Below are 6,000 nucleotides of genomic sequence, written 5' to 3'. Positions count from 1 at the left end.
ACCCACATGGCTATGTTGAAACCCCTTTCATGCCGCAAATTTTTATTCTAGTTTGATAGCTTCGTCGCCTACTGGACAATAACAATAATGAAATTTGTGCAGTAAAATGTATCCCTTGTACTGGATGTTCAAGGTGTTGTGATAGTTTGCCTACAAGGTGGAAGTGTAAACAACGCGGATTCAGTGAATATTATCCTGCATAGTCACACACGCAAATTTATGTTAAAATTCATTGTGTGTAAAAGAGAAAGCAACTTAAGAAACGTCCGAATGTAAATGGTGGCGTTTCTTACCAGGCCTATCCTGGTCACGTGGCAGAGTAGTAAGGCTCTGAGCTGATACCCATATTACTGTTATTGTAATGATGACAGGGAGTGGATAGTACATGAGTTTTAAATAGCCTTGTACCTTTGGATGCCTCCATAGTTGTTAAAAATATAAGTCAATTCAATGTAGGTGTACATTTTAACCAATATTTTCAACGTTTGTACCAGACCCTTTTTTGGTGGCAAACATACAACCAAGCCAATCGTAATATATCAAACACTTTATTTATTACTCATATCTGTTATTTACAATATGTACATATTGCACGTTAAGTGGAATGTTTTATACATTTAATGTACAAAGAAAGAATGGCATTACCCAATATATGTCAATACAAATTAACACTCAATTCCTCCAGGTGTCTTAACTCACAGATGTTTGTTTTCCACAGAAAGAAAAAAATCTTAGCCAAAAGTGTTGTAAATATAACGGCTTCTGCTGAAAAATACATTGTCTTGTAAAGACAAAGGGCAAGGAAACTTGTCATGCAATATCTTCATTTTGACTTCAAGGGTGGAATGTGCCCCTGGCATTCCATTTATGAATGTAAATCTTCAGTTTCTTTTTTTGATCAAACATTTTTTTAATTGCATAAGCATTAAAGATATCAAGTAACAACAACTAGAGCTGCAAAGCAGACTCTGGCTTGAGTCTTGGACACGCCAGCATCAACAAAATATTCCTTGAAGTCTCTAAATGAAGCAGTATAAACAGTAGTTTTCTGACTGAATGAACGGTACAAGTGTATCACTTTTGGCAGGATGATATTATTCCTCAAATGCGAGCATTTATTCTACTGGCGGTTATAGCGATGAGCAGATTCTAGAACTGCAAACTGTCTTGACATGATACAAAAACATATGTTAAAGGAATCATGGAAGTAATCTGTCGATCTGCAAAAATAAATCTTTTGTTCACAATGAAATATGTTACAAATGTATTACTCTATTTCCCTGTTGTTTCCAAGGCACTTCTCTTGATTCTCGGGTTGGTATTCTGATGCCATCTGGTGAAAGGAAACATAAACATTTGTATTACCTACGGGCACATTAAGTGGTTCATAAATTATTATACTTCACAACTCGTTCGGACAGTTGGGGTACAGAAATTAAACCCGGCAAAAATGATGGATTACATTACAAGCAATCTAGTTGTCTGGATACAAGGTGTTATTTCCCTAGGCATTTAAATCTTGCAAACAGTAACTCTTTGTGCTATTTTGAGCATTTTTAGTTTAAGTATAAAATCACCTCATATGTCTTTGTAGCAAAGAGTTGACACCTTAAATAAAAATTGAAATGGAAAAGCTATGGACTGTGTTTAATCAAGAAAAACGTTAAGAACGTATTTCCTTCTGGTACTGTTTCAGTTCATTCCATTGCCTCTAACATGAGTACAATAGTCCTTTACGAAAACATTATGCAGTAAACTGCTTATTTTAACTATTCCATAATCATATTTCACCCATAAATGTAGGGACTGAAAAGCCAACAATTATTTGTTGGCATGCCATACTGATACATAGCTAGATAATATTGCGCCATAAACACTGGGTGATTGTCCCTTTCACGAACCTCTACTCTATGCTGGGTCCGGCTGCCCTTCACAATTAGTGCCAACCCCATCCCGTGAGTACCACCTCCATCTGCTATGAAAGGAGAGGGAAAGGGGGCCATGCAGATAACTGAAGGGGGAAACGTAGCTACGGTGTGCCCTGCAGACTATGTGAGCAGGACACTAGGGCCCTAATTATTAGTTGGGGTATTGCAAGCGGAGTGATAACTTTAGGCAAAGGGTTCCAAATCACAATTAAGATTCTCTGGGCTCAGAATTATAGGATTTAAAAATACCCAATAATTCCGGACCTGATAAATTTGCTGTAGATGCAAGGACTGCTCACAGCAGCATTGCCCGGCCCATGCCCACTCACTGCAGCAGTCCAGAGGAATAGAAAATGCTCCCCGGACAGGCAAAAGTGTACCCAATACTCCTGCAGCCCCATTTTTGCATTCCCCACTGGCACCCTTGCTTACACTTTCCAGCAATGTCAGCGTTTTTTTCGCTAAAATATGGAAAAATGTCCTTTAAAGGGCATGGTAACTATGCGTCCAAGCAGTTATTCTCCATTTTCGAGCAAAACGTGCAATGGCCCAACTTTGGTGTAGAGATATGGGCCGGTGAGGTAGATTCCAGCCAGCTGGTATCTCTGTACTAAAGTTCCACCATGTCACTATGAGTAGTTAGGTGTCTGTGTGGCTGCTATTGAACAGGTGGCTCAGTCTGCCCACTTTTTGTTGTCTCCTAGTCATGTGTAAATAATAGTTTCAACTGGAAAGTAAGGACACTCAGAAAGTAATGATCTTAACAGTATGAGTGGCAGAAAAACGGAAATAACTTTCAAAATATTCTGTCAGCTTAATCACTGAGCTTCTATAACATTCGAAAACAAGCAGTAAAGGATACCCAGAACCCTTTGCAGGAATCGTATAATACCTTGCTGGTAGGCATGATGAAGAGAGCTGATTTTTTGCAACCAGTCCTTTGAATTTCTTAAACTTACCACGCAGGACAATTCCCATACAAATTTAATGCAGAATTAACAGAAAGCACTCATATATTATGTTGGTGGACAGATTGTGTTAATTGAATCTGATCTGGTAGAATCTCCATTATTCAATGGCCCATACAGATAGGGTTGGATACATTTTAAGGTGGGGATATTTCCTATTCAATTGACAAATACTGACCTCCTATACAATTCAGAATTAACCTGTAAGTGTGGTAAATCGGGATCTGGATCCCATAAATGTGCCATGCTCAGAGGGTTCTGAAAGAGCGTGATCGATGTTTGGTCAGGGGCTTCTTAGATTGAACCTGTATCTAGCACCATCAATAGCCCAGGGAATCTAACCGCAATTCTAGTACAAGACCCGTTCATCATCTGGTCCATCTGTGTACACAATTATCAGCGCACACCTAGGGCCTCATTCTAAAGAGTCACTTCCGCACCTGCTGTAATATATTTGCCTGGCTTATCCAAAGAGCTCGTCGATGGACAATTCGAGCTGACCCGGTGATTGGGAAAAGTGTGGAGTTGCCCCTATGGTCACCTACAGAAGAGCGAGCTCAATCAAAGACAAGTTAGTACACAGCTTTCAAACGACTGAGCCCCCCACAACCTGGTTACTATCAAGGGAGGGTTTTTATAAGTGTAATTCATGTAAACCGAGTAAACAGTCATGATTGCAGGAGTTTTATGACCCGATATGGGAAGGACAGACAGATTCGTACGTTTATCACCTGCACCATTGAGTTTGTAATTTACATTGTGGGATGCCCATGTGGCCTCAGATACGTAGGCAGTACTAAACAGCAATTAAAGAAGTGTATTTTAGAGCTCCAAAGGCCCATAACCAATCTGGATTTCAGTTAACCTGTGGCTAGACACTTTTACAATACACACAATAGAGACATTAGACATCTAAAATTCCTTGAAATAGATCGTATCATATATAATTGATCTATATACTAGGATGGCATTTGGCATGAATGGGAAGGAGGAATTGGCAACACCTATAGGACTGTATTTAGCTGTCTCTGCGGTAACCTATGTATTATTCATATTCTGCTATGAGTTTTCAAGTAGATATTTGGATTTTTCTGTAATCTATTGCTATATGACACTTGAATCACACCACATTTAATTATGATCTGAATCTGATATTAAGGGGCACTTGCCCAATTATTTTTGATAATTCATTGGGGCACTTGCTCAGCAGCATTGATACAAAAATGAATTAATGTCCATGACATCTATTGGGGCATTCGTATGATATTAGATAAATTAATACATGGTGGTTCAATATATATGATGACAGTATAAGGAATCAGATCAAATTCTTGATTTTAGAGAGACATGGATAGACGAGTATCAATCATTTATACTGTTTCAAGATCATTTAATTTGTGGTTATAATTTTGTCACTTGGTGCAGTTTCTATAGGGTGAAACAAAAGAAATTGTTGGCTACCCTTGACCACAAGAATTATAAATCTAATGGATGTTTTGTATAGATGTTGAAAACAAAAGTCGATATGAAGAGAAACTAATTTTGCCAAACAATGCAAATCAATAAGAACATGTTGTTATGTTTTGCAATAATTATTCAACTGAGAATTAATCATGTTGAGAAAATGCAGTGATTTTGGGATGGACTGTTACAAGGTATGCAATGTTTCTTCTATGTCCATAATAATGTCAGATGTTTTTATTAGGAACGTTGGGTTTCACACGCTAACTTGACAAAGGCCGTCCAGGCTTAAACGCATTATTTTGCACAATAAATATTTGTGTATTTATTTATTTATTTATTTTTACAATTTATAAAGCGCAGCGAATGCCTGTAGGCGTCTTGGCGCTATAACTCAGCTTAGTGTTTCAATGGGAACAGTATCAGATTCTAAAAAGTGATGAGGTCAGAGGGAGATTACTGGTCAAACAACCAGGTCTTCAACAATTTCCTAAACTGGAGCAATGAAGGTGTTGATCTAATCACCAGCGGAAGGGAGTTCCAGACTCTGGCCGCAGTGTTGGTAAAACATCTGTCTCCCCACGTAACAGTCCTAGTCCGCGGTACCACCAGTTGATACGAGTTTATAGATCCTAATTGTCTGGTGGGGCGATAAACAATAAGCTTCTCTTTGAGAAACTCCGGCCCGAGATGATGAAGAGCTTTAAAAGTAAGACATAAAGTTTTGAATCTGATCTGATTTTTAATTCCTGATTACTTGCTTAATCGGTTTAAATTTGGGGGTCCCCGAGAGCAGTCTTGCCGCCGCATTCTGGATCAGTTGTAATTTGGCGACCACCCGGGATTGAGCATTTGCAAATAAACCGTTACAGTAATCTAAAAATGACAGTACCAGTAAACTCACCACAGTTTTCCCGTCACTTTCTGGGAGGAATGGAATTATTTTTCTTATAAGCCTGACCTTATGAAATGCTGAGGAGGCTGTCTGATTTGCAGGGCTGACAAAATTCAGTTTTTTGTCAAAGATTATCCCCAGGTTCCTGACCTTCTGAACGGGGGTTGGTAGAACTCCGAGTGATGGAGACCACCAGACTGATGACCACATAGGTGAAAGTTTCCCGAAAATTATCACCTCCGTCTTCTCGGAAGTGAGCCTTAAGCAATTGCAGGCCATCCAGTCTTTGATTGCCAGCATGCCTTCTTGGAATCGTACCGCCACCTTTTCTCCCTCATTATTGACGGCTAGCACCAACTGGGTGTCATCGGCATATGTGGTGAGGCTCATCCGGTAAGTTTTAATAACTCTGGCAACGTCCGACGCATAGATATTAAAAAGTGTCGGACTTAGGGATGAGCCTTGGGGAACCCCACAGGGTAAAGCCAAATCGGCCGATTTAAATGGTCCCAGTGTTACAGCCTGTGTTCTACCAGACAGAAAGGAGGCAAGCAGGCCCTTGGCTCTGGATTGAATGCCCAAATTTACGACACGGCCAATCAAAATGGAGTGATTGACCGTGTCGAATGCCGCGGACAAATCCAGTAGTACAAGTACCGCCGTACCCCCTTGGTCTCTGATGACTCTGATATCATCGGCGGCTTTAATAAGCGCGGTCTCTGTGCCGTGCAGTTTACGAAACCCAAAC

The 6,000-nt window shown here is 39.8% G+C and overlaps 1 protein-coding gene across 1 annotated transcript in view; it reads right to left on the bottom strand.

Moving 5' to 3' along the window:
* Positions 1 to 532: 532 nt before the first annotated feature.
* ALKAL2 (ALK and LTK ligand 2) overlaps positions 533 to 6,000 on the bottom strand; it is a 288,764-nt gene continuing 283,296 nt past the window's right edge. The window contains exon 6 of the mRNA XM_078646793.1: positions 533 to 1,333. The gene's annotated coding sequence lies outside the window, so the exon portion shown is untranslated. The remainder of the gene's footprint in view (positions 1,334 to 6,000) is intronic.

This window comes from Lissotriton helveticus, chromosome 6 (genome assembly GCF_964261635.1).
Source record: "Lissotriton helveticus chromosome 6, aLisHel1.1, whole genome shotgun sequence".
In the NCBI taxonomy this organism is placed as follows: Eukaryota; Metazoa; Chordata; class Amphibia; order Caudata; family Salamandridae; genus Lissotriton; species Lissotriton helveticus.
This window is presented reverse-complemented; position numbering and strand designations above follow the sequence as displayed.